The following is an 18,704-nucleotide window of genomic DNA, read 5'->3' on the forward strand; positions in this document are numbered from 1 at the left end:
TGTGGTGAGGATCAGTTTATTGTGTTTGTTTTAATTGTATTGATACAGTGTGTGGTGAGGATCAGTTTATTGTGTTTGTTTAGTAGCTTATGACAGTGTTTTGTTTTGCATGATGTTTATGCATATATAATGTGTGTTAGATTTAGTAGGTGTAACAGGAAGTTAGAAGTCAAGGGGCGGAATGATTGATCGAGCATTGGGGACCTTTCCTTTTAGAATTAATAAATTTCAACACACACTAGTGTTTTATATCATTCATTAACAAAAGTTACCATAATTTTAGAAAAACAGTAAACACATCTCTATTAAACAACAGACTTGCAGCTCTCAGGCTCCTCAGACAAATTTTAAATAAGAAAATATCCCAACTATTAAGTATAAACTGGTATTTCATGAAAGATCACCAGATGGCATTAAGAAAATTTACACGAAGTCCTCCCAGAATTGACTTGGTGACTTCTTGTTGTTGTTGTTGTTGTTGTTGTGGTCTTCAGTCCTGAGACTTGTTTGATGCAGCTCTCCATGCTACTCTATCCTGTGCTAGCTTCTTCATCTCCCAGTACCTACTGCAACCTACATCCCTCTGAATCTGCTTAGTGTATTCATCTCTTGGACTCCCTCTACGATTTTTACCCTCCATGCTGCCCTCCAATACCAAATTGGTGATCCCTTGATGCCTCAGAACATGTCCTACCAACCGATCCCTTCTTCTAGTACAGTTGTGCCACAAATTCCTCTTCTCTCCAATTCTATTCAATACCTCCTCATTAGTTATGTGATCTACCCACCTAATCTTCAGCATTATTCTGCAGCACCACATTTCGAAAGCTTCTGTTCTCTTCTTGTCGAAACTATTTATAGTCCATGTTTCACTTCCATACATGGCTACACTCCATACAAATACTTTCAGAAACGACTTCCTGACACTTAAATCTATACTCGATGTTAACAAATTTCTCTTCTTCAGAAACGCTTTCCTTGCCATTGCCAGTCTACATTTTATGTCCTCTCTACTTCGACCATCATCAGTTATTTTGCTCCCCAAATACCAAACTCCTTTACTGCTTTAAGTATCTCATTTCCTAATCTAATTCCCTCAGCGTCACCCAACTTAATTCGACTACATTCCATTATCCTCGTTTTGCTTTTGTTGATGTTCATCCTATATCCTTCTTTCAAGACACTATCCATTCTGTTCAACTGCTCTTCCAAGTCCTTTGCTGTCTCTGACAGAATTACAATGTCATCGGCGAACCTCAATGTTTTTATTTCTTCTCCATGGATTTTAATACCTACTCCGAATTTTTCTTTTGTTTCCTTCACTGCTTGCTCAAAATACAGATTGAATAACACCAGGGAGAGGTTACAACCCTGTCTCACTCCCTTCCCAACCACTGCTTCCCTTTCATGCCCCTTGACTCTTATAACTGCCATCTGGTTTCTGTACAAATTGTAAACAGCCTTTTGCTCCCTGTATTTTACCGCTGCCACCTTCAGAATTTGAAAGAGAGTATTCCACTCAACATTGTCAAAAGCTTTCTCTAAGTCTACAAATGCTAGAAACATAGGTTTGCCCTTCCTTAATCTTTCTTCTAAGATAAGTCGTAGGGTCAGTATTGCCTCATGTGTTCCAACATATCCACGGAATCCAAACTGATCTTCCCCGAGGTCGGCTTCTATCAGTTTTTCCATTCGTCTGTAAAGAATTCGCGTTAGTATTTTGCAGCTGTGACTTATTAAACTGATTGTTCGGTAATTTTCACATCTGTCAACACGTCCTTTCTTTGGGATTGGCATTATTATATTCTTCTTGAAGTCTGAGGGTATTTTTCCTGTCTCATACATCTTGCTCACCAGATGGTAGAGTTTTGTCATGACTGGCTCTCCCAAGGCCGTCAGTAGTTCTAATGGAATGTTGTCTACTCCTGGGGCCTTGTTTCGACTCAGGTCTTTCAGTGCTCTGTCAAACTCTTCACACAGTATCATATCTCCCATTTCATCTTCATCTACATCCTCTTCCATTTCCATAACATTGTCCTCAAGTACATCGCCCTTGTATAGACCCTCTATATACTCCTTCCACCTTTCTGCTTTTGCTTCTTTGCTTAGAACTGGGTTTCCATCAAAGCTCTTGATATTCATGCAAGTGGTTCTCCTTTCTCCAAAGGTCTCTTTAATTTTCCTGTAGGCAGTATCTATCTTACCCCTAGTGAGATAAGCCTCTACATCCTGACATTTGTCGTCTAGCCATCCCTGCTTAGCCATTTTGCACTTCCTGTCGATCGTATTTTTGAAATGTTTGTATTCCTTTTTGCCTGCTTCATTTACAGCATTTTTATATTTCTCCTTTCATCAATTAAATTAAATATTTCTTCTGTTACCCAAGGGTTTCTACTAGCCCTCGTCGTTTTACCTATTTGATTCTCTGCTGCCTTCACTATTTCATCCCTCAAAGCTACCCATTCTTATTCTACTGTATTTCTTTCCCCCATTCCTGTCAATTATTCCCTTATGCTCTCCCTGAAACTCTGTACAACCTCTGGTTTAGTCAGCTTATCCAGGTCCCATCTCCTTAAATTCCCACCCTTTTGCAGTTTTTTCAGTTTTAATCTACAGTTCATAACCAACAGATTGTGGTCAGAGTCCACATCTGCCCCTGGAAATGTCTTACAATTTAAAACCTGGTTCCTAAATCTCTGTCTTACCATTATATAATCTATCTGATACCTTTTAGTGAAGTCCCCCCCCCCCCCAAAAAAAAAAATGACTTCACACTAGGCAGTCAATTCGGCAGGAAAGTGAAAGGTTATGGTAGCAGTTTTATCTACATTAGAAGTGATATCAAATTTGTACCCATTCTGTTCCCAGATGATATTCCCAGAGGAAGAGATCTACATGTACATACATACTCCGCAAACCAACATACGGTGCGTGGCGGAGAGTACCTCATACCACAACTATTATCTTCTCTCCCTGTTCCACTCCCAAACAGAATGAGGGAAAAATGACTGCCTATATGCCTCTGTACGAGCCCTAATCTCTCTTATCTTATCTTTGTGGTCTTTCCGCGAAATATAAGTTGGCGGCAGTAAAATTGTACTGCAGTCAGCCTCAAATGCGGGTTCTCTAAATTTCCTCAATAGCGATTCACAAAAAGAATGCCTCCTTTCTTCCAGAGACTCCCACCCGAGTTCCTGAAGCATTTCCATAACACTCGCGTGATGATCAAACCTAACAGTAACAAATCTAGCAGCCCGCCTCTAAATTGCTTCTATGTCCTCCCTCCATCTGACCTGATAGGGAACCCAAATGCTCGAGCAGTACTCAAGAATAGGTCGTATTAGTGTTTTGTAAGCGGTCTCCTTTACAGATGAACCACATCTTCCCAGAATTCTACCAATGAACTGAAGACGGCTATCCAACTTCCCCACCACTGCCATTACATACTTGTCCCACTTCATATCGCTCTGCAATGTTACACCCAAATATTTTATCGACGAGACTTTGTCAAGTGCTACACTACTAATGGAGAATTCAAACATTAAGGGATTCTTTTTCCTGTTCATCTGCATTAATTTACATTTATCTATATTTAGAGTTAGCTGCCATTCTTTACACCAATCACAAATCCTGTCCAGGTCATCTTGTGTCCTCCTACAGTCACTCAACGATGACGCCTTCCCATACACCACAGCATCATCAGCAAACAGCCACACATTGCTATCCACCCTATCCAAAAGATCATTTTTGTAGATAGAAAACAACAGCAGACCTACCACACTTCCCTGGGGCACTCCAGATGATACCCTCACCTCCGATGAACACTCACCATCGAGGACAACATACTGGGTTCTATTATTTAAGAAGTCGAGAGATGTGGAAATATCAGATGTTGAATTGTTAAATGAAAATATGACCATAGTTTGTTTGTACAGGACCCTCGATAGTGACATGAACACTTTACTACAACATTTAGAGTACCTCCTTATATGTTATCAAAAAAGAACAGAGGTCTCGTTATTTGTGGTGACTTTAATATTGATTTTTGTGTAGAATCAAAACAACAAACTACCATATTGAACCTCCTCTTAACATTTAACTTGAAACCTACAATAGAAACAGCAACATGTGTAACATACACTTCAGTGACAACAAAAGACCAAATATTTACCAGTATTCTTACAAAATGTTAATGCAAAATGTTTCACTGCAGGTTTTGGAGATCATATTGGACAGATAATATCAGTGGAAATAGATCACGCTGTACATACTAACAAAACATTAGTTTCCACTTCTACGAATTTCAGTGTACAAAACATAAATGCATTTATTAACTGCTTAACTAAAGATGTGGGAGGAAGTATACAGCTGTAGCAATACTAATGAAAAATTTGATAAATTCGTAAGCATCATCCAGCATTATTTTGAACTGTGCTAGTCACTCAGAAAAAAGAAAATCAGAAAAAAATACAAAAAGTATTTGGATAACTGCAGGCATAAAAGTTTCACTGAAGGGAGAAAGATTTTTCTATACAGTAGCCAAGTAAACCGAAACAACTCCAGAATTTGAAGCATATTTTAAAAGATGCAAACATAGCCTAAATAAAGTTATCAGAAGGTCGATAAAGCTAACAAATGACAACTACATGGAAACAGCTACAAATAAAATTAAAGCAATGTGGGCCATTATTAGGAGATAAACTGGCAAAACACAGGAAAAACTCTGTAACATGAATCTGCTTGAAAATGATGACAACATTTCTGACCCACATAGAGTAGCTGATGTATTTAGTGTGTATTTCACAGAAATAACAAACAAATTGTTGGAAAAACAGCAAAGAACAGTTTCTGGAAACAGAGATGAGCAAAACATTAACTAAAATTAAAAAAAAAAATTGTATCCAACAAATGGAAAGGAAATGCTGACTATTAGAAAGGAATTAAAACCAAAATTTTCTTCAGGTATAGACAATGTCCTGATTACATATTTAAAAAATGTGCAACGGTGTTGACTATGCCCTTAACTCATCTTTGCAGCTCTTCATTGTGTAGTAGTATTTTCCCAGAAAAACTAAAAATGGCAAAGGTAAGATCTCTTTTCAAGAGGGGAGACAAGACAAATGAAAAGAACTACAGGCCAAGATCTCTGCTGACTAATTTTTCTAAAATACTGGAAAAACATTTTTTTTACAAAAAGACTGATTTCATTTATAGAAAAAACAATTTTGTATCAAATACCCAACATGGGCTCAGAAAACTCAAATCAACAGAAACTGCCATTTTTGACTTTATTAATATAGCCTTGACTGTAGATAGAACATATATATCAGCTGTATTTCTGGACCCCACAAAAGTTTTTGATGTGGTAGACGACAACTTACTTCTTCAAAAACTGTAGCATGTAGGAATTGGGGGCCTGGCACATGAGTGGGTGACATCATATCTGAAAAACAGAAATCATGCATCAGAAAGAAAACATTATGCACACTACAAATCGAAAAGAAAAGAAATTAAGTATGGTGTGTCCCAAGGTTCTATCTTGTGCCCAATGATGTTCTTAATATTTATGAATGACCTAGAGTCATTGAGTGATTTCCAAAAATATATAAAATTTGCAGATAACACAAATGTATTGATAAAAGGCAAAAATGGTGCAGAACTACAATATGAAGTACAAAATTGCACAACACACGTTATGAAATAATTCACCACAAACAGTCTTACTGTTAACACAGAGAAAACTGTTGCAATGCACCCACAGAGTAAACATCCATTAACCCCCACCATAAATGTATTTAATAATGTCTCATGTCTCATGGGTGAGGCATAGCTGCACTTCCTGAGAGTGATCCTGCCTTCCCTTGTGAAGACATGCTTTTTGGTGGTAGGATGGGTAATGTGCCTGCTACATGACGCTGCTCCAGCTCACTTCCACATTTCCAGGTGGAGGAATCTCAACAACATCTACCCTGGCTGATGGGTCAGTGGCAGGATTTCAATGCCTTAGATCTCTACATGTGGTGGCTCCTGTGTGTATGCAGAGACCATCCTGCATTTGCAGACACTGGAACAATGCATTCACACTACCTGTGATGCCATTCATTTGCAGGTTTGCACATTTAAATGGGTGTGTGAGTCGCTGCTGCGTCCTGTTCATGCATTCTTAGAGGCTTGTGGGGGCAACTTAGAACATCTTGTGTAAGAGTGGTTTCATTGTAACATGTTGTGCAATGCATTGTATTGTACAGGTGTGATGAACAAATAAATACCCTGTAGCATAGACACAACGCTTTTCTTGCCATACATCCATACGACTTTTTGTCTCCTTATCGTACCACTGATTGTTTTGTGCAGTTTACCCACATTTAGCAAAATCACCATCTATATTATCTGAAATCTTCCTGTATCTCTAGCTCCCTTCCATGTATGTTACCTTGTTTCATGATTCTTAAACCAAGTATTAGTGATTATTAAATTGTGGTCTGTACAAAATTCTACCAAGCAGTTTCCTGTTTCATTCCTTTCCCCTGATCCATTTCCTCGTACTATTTTTTCTACTCTGTCTTTTCACACTACCAAATTTCAGCTGCCTGTCACATTTTTTGATATTCTGAATAAATTCTTTTATCCCCTCATCGGTTCTTTCAGTCTCTGCATTATCTGTGAAGCTAGTAAGCATATGCAAGAGTGCTATGGTGGTGGGTTTTGGCTTTGTGTCTATCTTTGCTTCAATATACTGTTCATAATATTATGAAAAGGATAGTTGCTACTCACCATATAGGGGAGATGCTGAGTTGCAGACAGGCACAACAAAAATACTATCAGACAGGAAAAACAGACGCAAACACACACTCACTCTCACACATATGTGTCTGTGGTCGTGTGTGTGTGTGGGGGGGGGGGGGGGGGCACACGCGATGCGCGCACGCTCTTGCATGTTGTCTAATAATCATGAAGGCCTGTTTGACCTTTTGACAGTCTTTTTGTTGTGCCTATCTACAACTCAGCATCTCCTCTACTTGGTGAGTAGCAACTATTTTTTTCCTAATATCATCATTATTCCAGCCAGGATTTTCCATTGTTTGTTATACTGTTCGTAGTAATTCACCCACAATCCAATTTTCTTATTTTTATTTTATTATTTATATAATAGAGGGAAACATTCCACGTGGGAAAAATATATCTAAAAACACAGATGATGTGACTTACCGAACGAAAGTGCTGGCAGGTTGATAGACACACAAACATACACACGAAATTCAAGCTTTCGCAACAAACTGTTGCCTCATCAGGAAAGAGGGAAGGAGAGGGAAAGACGAAAGGATGTGGGTTTTAAGGGAGAGGGCAAGGGATTGGAATGACTCCTTACCCTCTCCCTTAAAACCCACATCCTTTCGTCTTTCCCTCTCCTTCCCTCTTTCCTGATGAGGCAACAGTTTGTTGCAAAAGCTTGAATTTCGTGTGTATGTTTGTGTTTGTGTGTCTATCAACCTGCCAGCACTTTCGTTCGGTAAGTCACATCATCTGTATTTTATGAGACTTACCAAATGAAAGTGCTGGCAGGTCGACAGACACACAAACGAACACAAACATACACACAAAATTCAAGCTTTCGCAACAAACTGTTGCCTCATCAGGAAAGAGGGAAGGAGAGGGAAAGATGAAAGGATGTGGGTTTTAGGGGAGAGGGTAAGGAGTCATTCCAATCCCGGGACCGGAAAGACTTACCTTAGGGGGAAAAAAGGACGGGTATACACTCGCACACACACACATATCCATCCACACATATACAGACACAAGCAGACATCTCACAAGCAGACATATTTAAAGACAAAGAGTTTGGGCAGAGATGTCAGTCGAGGCAGAAGTGCAGAGGCAAAGATGTTGTTGAATGACAGGTGAGGTATGAGTGGCGGCAACTTGAAATTAGCGGAGATTGAGGCCTGGTGGATAACGAGAAGAGAGGATATATTGAAGAGCAAGTTCCCATCTCCGGAGCTCGGATAGGTTGGTGTTAGTGGGAAGTATCCAGATAACCCGGACGGTGTAACACTGCGCCAAGATGTGCTGGCCGTGCACCAAAGCATGTTTAGCCACAGGGTGATCCTCATTACCAACAAACACTGTCTGCCTGTGTCCATTCATGCGAATGGACAGTTTGTTGCTGGTCATTCCCACATAGAATGCATCACAGTGTACGCAGGTCAGTTGGTAGATCACGTGGGTGCTTTCACACGTGGCTCTGCCTTTGATCGTGTACACCTTCCGGGTTACAGGACTGGAGTAGGTGGTGGTGGGAGGGTGCATGGGACAGGTTTTACACCGGGGGCGGTTACACGGGTAGGAGCCGGAGGGTAGGGAAGGTGGTTTGGGGATTTCATAGGGATGAACTAAGAGGTTACGAAGGTTAGGTGGACGGCGGAAAGACACTCTTGGTGGAGTGGGGAGGATTTCATGAAGGATGGATCTCATTTCAGGGCAGGATTTGAGGAAGTCGTATCCCTGCTGGAGAGCCACATTCAGAATCTGATCCAGTCCCGGAAAGTATCCTGTCACAAGTGGGGCACTTTTGTGGTTCTTCTGTGGGAGGTTCTGGGTTTGAGAGGATGAGGAAGTGGCTCTGGTTATTTGCGTCTGTACCAGGTCGGGAGGGTAGTTGCGGGATGCGAAAGCTGTTGTCAGGTTGTTGGTGTAATGCTTCAGGGATTCCGGACTGGAGCAGATTCGTTTGCCACGAAGACCTAGGCTGTAGGGAAGGGACCGTTTGATGTGGAATGGGTGGCAGCTGTCGTAATGGAGGTACTGTTGCTTGTTGGTGTGTTTGATGTGGACGGACGTGTGAAGCTGGCCATTGGACAGGTGGAGGTCAACATCAAGGAAAGTGGCATGGGATTTGGAGTAGGACCAGGTGAATCTGATGGAACCAAAGGAGTTGAGGTTGGAGAGGAAATTCTGGAGTTCTTCTTCACTGTGAGTCCAGATCATGAAGATGTCATCAATAAATCTGTACCAAACTTTGGGTTGGCAGGCCTGAGTAACCAAGAAGGCTTCCTCTAAGCGACCCATGAATAGGTTGGCGTACGAAGGGGCCATCCTGGTACCCATGGCTGTTCCCTTTAATTGTTGGTATGTCTGGTCTTCAAAAGTGAAGAAGTTGTGGGTCAGGATGAAGCTGGCTAAGGTAATGAGGAAAGAGGTTTTAGGTAGGGTGGCAGGTGATCGGCGTGAAAGGAAGTGCTCCATCGCAGCGAGGCCCTGGACGTGCGGGATATTTGTGTATAAGGAAGTGGCATCAATGGTTACAAGGATGGTTTCTGGGGGTAACGGATTGGGTAAGGATTCCAGGCGTTCGAGAATATTTTTCCTACGTGGAATGTTTCCCTCTATTATAACCATCTGTATTTTATTATTTATTTACACGTCAAGTTCCATAGGATTAAATTGAGAAGCAAATATCCAAGGTCATGGATTAGATTGGATTAGATTAGAATGTGCCAGTGCATGAAATTACAACATAAAAGTAATAACAGATAAAAATAAAATGCTTATGGATCCAAAAAACATCAAGTCATAAGTTTAAGTAAATGCAATCAACAATATAACATAAGAATCAGCTCAATTTTTCAAGGAACTCGTCAATAGAATAAAGGAGTGACCCATGAGGAAACTCTTCAGTTTTGTTTTGAAAGCGTGTGGATTACTCCTAAGATTTTTGAATTCTTGTGGTAGTTTACTGAAATGGATACAGCAGTATATTGCACACCTTTCAGCATGAGAGTTAAGGAAGTCCGATCCAAATGCCGGTTGGATTTCTGCCAAGTATTACTGAATGAAAGCTGCTTATTCTTGGGAATAAGCTGATGTTGTTAACAAGAAATGACAGGAAAGAATATATATATTGAGAGAACAACATGAAAATATCCGGACTAGTGAACAGGGATCGACAAGAGGTTTGCGAACTTACACCATTTACTTCCTCAACTGCCCATTTCTGAGCAAAAATATCCTTTCAGAGTGGGAAGAGTTACCCTAAAATATAATACCATATGACATAAGCAAATGAAAATAAGCAAAGTAGATTAATTTTCGTGTCGAACGATCACTTACTTCAGATACCATTCGAATAGTAAAAATGGCAGCATTAAGTCTTTGAACAAGATCCTGAACGTGGGCTTTCCATGATAGTTTACTATCTATCTGAACACCTAGAAATTTGAACTGTTCAGTTTCACTAGTCATATGCACATGCTATGAAATTAAAACATTGGGTTTTGTTGAATTGTGTGTTAGAAACTCTATAAACTGAGTCTTACTGTGATTTAGCTTTTATTTATTTTCTACAAGCCATGAACTTATGTCATGAACTGCACTATCTGAAACCAAGCCAATGTTGCACACAACATCTTTTACTACCAAGCTAGTGTCATCAACAAACAGAAATACTGTAGGGGTACCCATAATACTAGAGGGCATATCATTTAAATAAACAAGGAACACGAGTGGCCCCAACACTGTTCCCTGGGACAGTCCCCCATTTGACTCTACCCCACTCAGAACCCACATCACAGCCATTCTCAATGGTGTGAATAATGAGCTTTTGCTGTCTGTTGTTAAAGTAAGAGGTGAACCAGTAGTGAGCTACTCCCTGTATTCCGCAATTGTCCAACTTCTGGAGCAGTATTTTGTGATCAACACAATCAAACACCTTAGTTAAATCAAAAAATATGCCTCGCGTTCAAAACCTTTTGTTTAACTCATCCAGTACCTCACAGAGAAAAGAGAATATAGCATTTTCAGGTGTTACACAACTTCTAAAGCCGAACTGCACATTTGATAGCAAATTATGTGATATAAAATGATCAATTATCATTACATACACAGCCTTTTCAATAACTTGAGCAAACACTGACGGCATAGAAATAGGACTGAAATTGTCTACACTATCCTTTTCTCCCTTTTTATAAAGCCGCTTTACTACTGAGTACTTTAATCGTTCAGGAAAATGACCATTCCTAAAGGAAAAATTACAAATATGGCTAAGTACAGGGCTAACATGTGCAGCACAGCACTTTGATATTCTTCTACGCACTCCATCATATCCATGGAAGTCCTTCGTCTTCAGTGATTTAATTGTTGACTCAATCTCCTTCTTTTCTGTATCACAGAGGAGTATTTCAGACATCAATCTTGGAAAGGTATTTGCCAAGATTGTTATATGATTCCCTGTAGAAACTAAATTTTTATTTAATTCACCAGCAGTGCTCAGAAAATGATTGTTAAGTACTGTAGATATATCTGATTTATCAGTAACGGAAATATTTTTACTACCAACTAATGGTTTTAATTAATCCTGTGAATTAGCTATTCTATCTGCATACCACGTACTCTTTGCCTTCCTAATAATATTTTAAGCACCTTTCAATACTGTTTGTAATGGGCTACTGTAGCTTGATTGTGACTACTTCTAACATTTTGATATAATTCCCGATTTCTTCTACATGATATCCTTATCCCACTAGTCAGCCACCGAGGCTGCCTTTTACTGCTAGTATCCTGTTTTTAACACTCTAATGGAAAGCAACTCTCAAAGAGCGTGAGAAATGTGTTCGGGAAAGCATTATAGTTGTCATCTATGTTATCGGCACTGTAAACATCCTGCCACTCTTGTTCCTTAATGAGGTTTAAAAAAACACTCTATTGCCATTGGATTAACTTTCCTACACAGTTTGTAATTATATGTGACATTTGTTTGAGTACAAAAGTCTTTTGGTGTTAAAATTTGTGCATCATGGTCTGAAAGGCCATTCAGCCTTTTACTAACAGAATGCCCATCTAGTAATGAAGAATGAATAAAAATATTGTCTATCGCTGTGCTACTGTTCCCCTGCACCTTAGTTGGAAAAAACATAGTCTGCATCAGGTCGTATGAATTTAGGAGATCCACCAACATCCCTTTTTCTTGCACAATTATATACAAAATCAGTGTTGAAGTCACCACACATAACTAATTTTTGGTACTTCCTGTAAAGTGAACCAAGAATCCACTCTATCTTGAGCAGAAATGCTCTGAAGTCAGGGTTAGGAAACCACTAAACAACAAAAATTAGAAGTTTAGTTACACTAAATTCAACAGCCCCTGCACAACATTCAAATACCTGTTCAGTGCATGGATTCAAATGGAATACTGTTTTTTAAGTATGTGGCCACTCCCCCACTCCACAAGGAACTTCTTGAAAAACAGCCAGCTAATCCTTATCCTGGTAAAGGAAGCCTCTGAATTGTCAAATTACTTGGTGCTCCGATATACTGATAATTTCAGAGTCAACATCTATAAGCAGTTTGCTAACTTTATCTCCAATACCTTATATTTTGATGAAATATGCTAATTCCTTCTCTACTTATTTATAGTTAGTCCTGCTTTTGCAGTATCCCTGTTTGATTTTGTGTTGATAACACTGTACAATTTATAATATTAACAAATTTTACGATGTTGAGGTCAGTAATAGAATGAAGGGAGATTATGATGCTCACATTTAATAGAGTGTGAGATTTTGAAAACAGTACAGGTTATTTTAATTCTTATTAGAACTAAAATAATACCATTGTTGCTCATTAACTTGCTCTTAACTAGATTTTTATGTACTTACACACACACACACAGCCTGCCTATTTTTCTTGATAATATTTAAAAGGTTTGAGATTATAATGATCATTTTTCTGCTCCAGTTCTTTCTCGACAGTCATTTATCCAGCTACATTAGCCATTCTTATATTTGATACCAGTTGCCATCTCTAGTCCTGAGGTCTTTCAAGCTCTGATTCTCTTAACCCTCAAGAAATCTTCCTCTAACTCTTCTAAGGAACAGTTAGAGCATTGTACACTCCAGAAGTCCTGTGGTGAATAATAAGGTGCTTAAAGCTCTACTTTCCCCGGTCATCATGAGATCTTCCAAGGAACATTTAGACTGAAATGTATTCAAGATTTTGTGTGGGGACCAATTCTCCAAGTGTGGCCATAACACTGTAACTGCTTTACTACCAGGAGCTCTATCAGATTTCTTTCCAGTCCCAGATGCTGTTATATCTGTTCATGCTTATTTTATGCATTTTTGTCTGATGTAGGCAAGAAGAGAAAATTTTCTGTCACTGTGATATGAAACTTATTTTGTCCAGTAATTGTTTCTGCCTCCAGTAGATATACCTATTTAGGTTCAAGGTGGGTTTTGTGTGGACTGATATTGGAATCACATGAAAATGTTAACCCCCAAAATACAGTATGTACGACATTTTAGAATTTGGAAACTTTTTGCGTGCTGTTGTCAGTAAGTTAGTGTGTGATGTTATCCAAAGAGACAACAGCATCTAAGCATGTACATTGTCTAAAATCTCCACCTCTTCACCTCCAATTCTTAGATAGATTTTTTGAGAATTTGTGCTCAACAATAAATCTACTGTCATGTCATAAATTCTTCATGTCTGAGATCTAGTTCAGCTTGTGCCTCCACTACTGTTACCTTTACATCATTGGAGAAGACTAAGGCTTTAGGTGCTGTATCCTTTCTTTGATTGCTTTTTAAAACTTGAATCTGTTCTGAGAATGAATAAGAATGTGGGAGCCAACTTTATTGTTCAACACTTCTCCTTATTTTGAACCAGTGTGGTCATCTGTTGTGGAGTATGGTGTTATCAAACATTTCCTGGCACCTCAGCCATTCCGTTGTGTGCTTACACGATACAGGATCCAATGCTTTGTTGGGGTCCTGAAAGACAGTTACAGGTAACGAATACTTTTGTAGGAAATAAGATGAATATTTCATCTATGTTGTCTTATGCTGCATCAAGTTGTAGACAGACACAATTAAAAGACACTCATGTATAGCTTTTGGCCACAGCCTTCATCAGCAAATGACACACACACACACACACACACACACACACACACACACACACACACACACACACACACACACACACAAACAGGACAGGAGTGGGGAAAGATGGGCAGAAGCATTGGCAGAGGGCTAGAAATAAAGGGGGTGGGAGATGAGAATGGGGAGGAGATGATAGGACACGGGGTGAAAACTGTTAGATGGAGGGTGTGGGGACAGTATGTTACCATAGGTTGAGGCCGGAATAATTACAGGAGCAGAGAGTGTGTGCAGAGTTCAGAAAAGCTGGTGGTGGAGGGAAGGATCTAAATGGCTTCAGTAGTGAAGCAGCCATTGATACAAGTGTGTTATGTTCAGCTGGATGTTGTGTCATAGGGTGGTCTGTTTTGCAGTTGGCCACAGTTTGGTGGTGGCTGTTCATTCTGGTAGACAGCTGGTTAATAGTCATACCAGCATAAAAATCTGTGCAATGACTGCAGCAGAGCTGGTAAATGACATGGCTGCTTTCACAGATGGCCTAACCCGCATGGGGTAGGATAAACCTGTAACATAACTGGAATAGGAAGTGCCGAGTAGGCCGATTGTGGAGGTTTTGTACCTGGGTCTTACACAGGGATATGATCCTTATGGAAAGGGGTTGGGGTTGGGACTGGCATAGGGATGGACTGGGATGTTGTGGAGCTTGGGTGGATCACAGAACACCACTTGAGGAGGGGTGGGAAGTATCTTGGCTAGGATGTCCCTCATTTCAGGGCACAATGATAGGTAATCAAAGCCCTGTCAAAAGATGTGGTCCAGGTGTTCCAGACCTTGGTGGTACTGAGTGAAGCAAGGGACAGTCCTTTGTGGCTGGTTCTTGGTGATGGTGGGAGGATTGGGAGCATGAGGGAAATGGCAGGGGAGATCTGTTTGCGGACTGGGTCTGGGGGACAGTGTCTGTCTGGGAAGGCCTTGGTGAGATCCTCAGCATACTGAGCAAGGGAGTTTTTGTCACTCCAGATACACTGTCCCTGGGTGGCCAGGCTATATGGGAGGAAGTTTTTGGTGCGAAAGGGATGACAGCTATCAAAATGTAGGTACTGTTGGTGGTTGGTGGGTTTAATGTGGACAGAGGTGCAGATGAAGCCATCAGGAAGGAGAAAGTCAACATCCAGGCAGGTGGCGTGCTGGATTGAGGAGGATCACGTGGAGCAGATGGGGGAGAAAGTGTTGAGGTTTTGAAGGGACAAAGATAGGGTGTCTTAGCCTGAGCCCAGATCATTCGTCACTCATTGCTACCACAATGGACCCTTGCTCCATCTTTCTGTGTCAGTTCAGAAAAGTATCCCTTTCCCTGGCTAAAACCCAGTCCCACATCCTGTTTCTCAAATGCCGCCTAAACTGTGGAATCCCCCCAAATAGCCTGACTGTAAAGATCCCACCCGTCCTTTCACAATGACCTACACCTTTTCAAATTCTGTCATCCATGGCCCTCACAAACCTGTTACTGCAAAAACCCATTTCCACGTCACAGGCATCCCAGAACCACCTCTGCTCCTTCTGCAAGATACTACTACTTTCCAATCCCTACTCCATACATCACATCTTTGAAACGAATCCCTTGCTCTCCAGCACCTGGAGGAGCATTCCAGGCACCACCTCCATAAGTTATCCAACCTGCTGACATCTTACTGCCACCTTGGGGCATCACTATCCAACCCCTATTGCACGCACAGTGTTCTTATTCGCCCACCCCTCATAGCAGGTAAACCCTGCCTAGCTGACCTTTTCAACTTGCCACATCCCTCAAAACTCCCTACCAACTCTCCACCAAATCCAGAGGCAAAACATTTCTGTAACAATGTTCTTAACCTTTCCATCAAAACCCTTAGTTCCACAGAAGTTTCAGTCCTATCTGAAGGGCTCACCATTAGCCCTACACACAAATTTAACCATGCTGGATGTGTCAAAGACCTACTCTGCTTCTCCTGATCCATGGAATGCAAGCACTTCTTTCCCGCCAATCCCTCTGACCAAGACAACTCTACACATCAAATGAATTCACAGTTGCAAATAAGGACTACCATCAGCTGTAGAATGGAATGATGACAATGAAAATTTGTGCCAGACCAGGACTCGAACCCGGATTTCCTGCTTATCGCAAGCAGACACCTTAGGCGAGTCCCGGTCTGGCACAAATTGTCATTGTTGTCATTCCATTCTGTAGCTGATGGAAGTTCTTATTTGAAACTGTGAACTCATTTGATGTGTTTCGTAACAGCTGTAGTCGCCACAGTGCATCGTAATCAGAATAACACATGCACTGCAATATCATAAAACCTCTCTAATTTCAAAATTGAACCCTGCCTCTTCTATTTCATACCACCATCCAACTGCGACGTGCCCCCTCCCACCTAACCACCCACTAGTCACTTCCAAGAATTCCTTACCTCCAGCTTAGCCTCACCATCCCTCCCCAGGTCCCTTCCTCAGAACACCAACCTTTCATTAGAAGAAAGAATAGCCACACACAACCTCAAAACAAATCCTGACCTGATCATCATACCTGCAGACAAAGGTTCCTCTGCTGTCATTATGAATTGCAGTAACTACCTGGCAGAAGGCCTCCACTAATTATCTGACTCCTCCACCTACAACCTCTGCCAGAGTGATCCCATCCCAGAAGTCCAACACAAACTCCAGTCCCTCTTAAAGCTTTAGGCCCTTCCCATAATATCTCCCAAGAATCCATTTCCGTCCTCCCCAAAATACACAAACCTAACAATTGTGGACAACCCATTGTGGCTGGTTTTGTGCCCCACTGAAAGAATTTCGGCCCTCATTGACCAACACCTCCAACCAATTGCCTGTAATCTAGCCTCCCACATCAATGACACCAACCACTTCCTTCACCAACTCTCCACCATTCCCACCCCTTAACTTCTGGAGTCCTACTCTTCATTGTTGATGCCATGTCCCCATACACCAACATCCCACATGCCCATGGTCTTACCACTACTGAACGCTACCTTTCCCATTGTCCTTCAGACTCCAGACCCACTACCTCATTCCTCACACAGCTTTCTAACTTTATCTTAACCCACAACTGCTTCTCATTTGAAAGGAAGGTATATAAACAAATCCGCCGTACAGCCATGGGCATGTGCATGGCACCTTCCTGTGCCAACCTTTATAGGGGCCATCTAGAGAAGAACTTCCTAACCTCCAAACACACCAAACCCCTAGTCTGGTTCAGGTTCATTGATTATATTTTCATGATCTTGACTCAGGGCCAAGACTCCCTATCTTTGTTCCTTCAACACCTTTCTTATCCATCCATGTGGTCCTCCTCAAACCAGTGTGCCACCTTCCTAGATGTCAATCTCCTCCTCTCTGATGGCTTCATCTACACCTCTGTCTATGTTAAACATGCCAACCACCAACAGTACCTGTATTTTGACAGATGTCATCCCTTTCACATCAAAAAATCCCTCCTGTATAGCCTGGCCACATCTGCAGTGACAAAACCTCCCTTGCTCAGTATGCTGAGGATCTCACCAAGGCCTTCACAGACAGACACTATCCCCCAGACCTAGTCCGCAGACGTATCTCCTGTGCCATTCCCCTCACACCCACAGTCCTCCCACCATCACCAAGAACCAGCCATAAAGGACTGTCCCTTGCATCACTCAGTACCATCCCAGTGTGGAACAACTGAACCACGTCCTTCACCCAGGGCTTTGATTACCTATCATCGTGCCCTGAAATGAGGTACATCCTATCCGAGATACTTCCCACCCCACCTAAAGTGGTGTTCTGTCACTCACTCAACCTCCACAACATCCTAGTCTGTCCCTATGCCAACCTCAATCCCATTCCACATGGATCATATCCCCGTGGAAGACCCAGGTACGAAACCTGCCCAACCCACCCACCCAGCACTTTCTATTCTAATCCTGTTACAAGTTTATCCTACTTCATTAGGGGTCAGGCCATCTGTGAAAACAGACATGTTATTTTCCAGCTCTGCTACAATCATTGCACAGCTTTTTATATTGGTATGACTACCAACCAGCTGTCCACCAGGATGTATGGCCAACGCCAAATTGTGACCAATAGCAAAATACACCATCCTGTGGCACAACATGCAGCTGAACCTAACACACTTGATACCAATGGCTGCTTCACTACCCGAGCCATCTGGATCCTCCCCTCCATCACCAGTTTTTCTGAACTGCACAGATGGGGGTTATCCTTACAACACATTCTCCAATGCTGTTAATTATCCTGCCCTCAACCTATCGTGACATACTCTCCCCACACCCTCCACCCAACAGTTTGCATCCACTCTGTCCTATCTCTCCTCCCCATTCTCATGCCCCCCCCCCCTTTTTATCTGCAGCCCTCTGCAAACACATCTGCCCATCTTTCCCTGTTCCTCTGCTCCCCCCCCCCCCCCCAAAAAAAAAAAAAAATGTTCTTGCCCCACAACCTCCTGATGCTGCGCCTACACCTGTTGGCAGGCTACTCCCTGCACACTCCCCCAGACAGCATTTGTCTCTCTCCCCACCAATCACAACTATACCATTCCGTTCCCTGCTCAACTCAAGATTGGTACTTGGATCCCACATGATGTTGCATTCTGACCCGAGATGCTGGAGTTGGCGATCATGTGTGCATGAGGTGTGCTTGCTTGTGTGTGAATGGATTTTTATGCTCTTTCCTACTTTAAGATAAGCTAATTAAGAATTGTGAAATCAATTGCAGCAATGTAAGTGTAATACACTATGTTTATGCACAGCACATTGGAATAATCAGCACTTGAAATAACACAAA

At 41.5% G+C, this 18,704-nt stretch overlaps 1 protein-coding gene across 3 annotated transcripts in view; it reads left to right on the top strand.

Moving 5' to 3' along the window:
• LOC126198428 (45 kDa calcium-binding protein) overlaps positions 1-18,704 on the top strand; it is a 154,191-nt gene that overhangs the window by 83,476 nt on the left and 52,011 nt on the right. The window lies entirely within an intron of this gene.

The sequence above is a fragment of the Schistocerca nitens genome, chromosome 8 (genome assembly GCF_023898315.1).
Source record: "Schistocerca nitens isolate TAMUIC-IGC-003100 chromosome 8, iqSchNite1.1, whole genome shotgun sequence".
NCBI lineage: Eukaryota > Metazoa > Arthropoda > Insecta > Orthoptera > Acrididae > Schistocerca > Schistocerca nitens.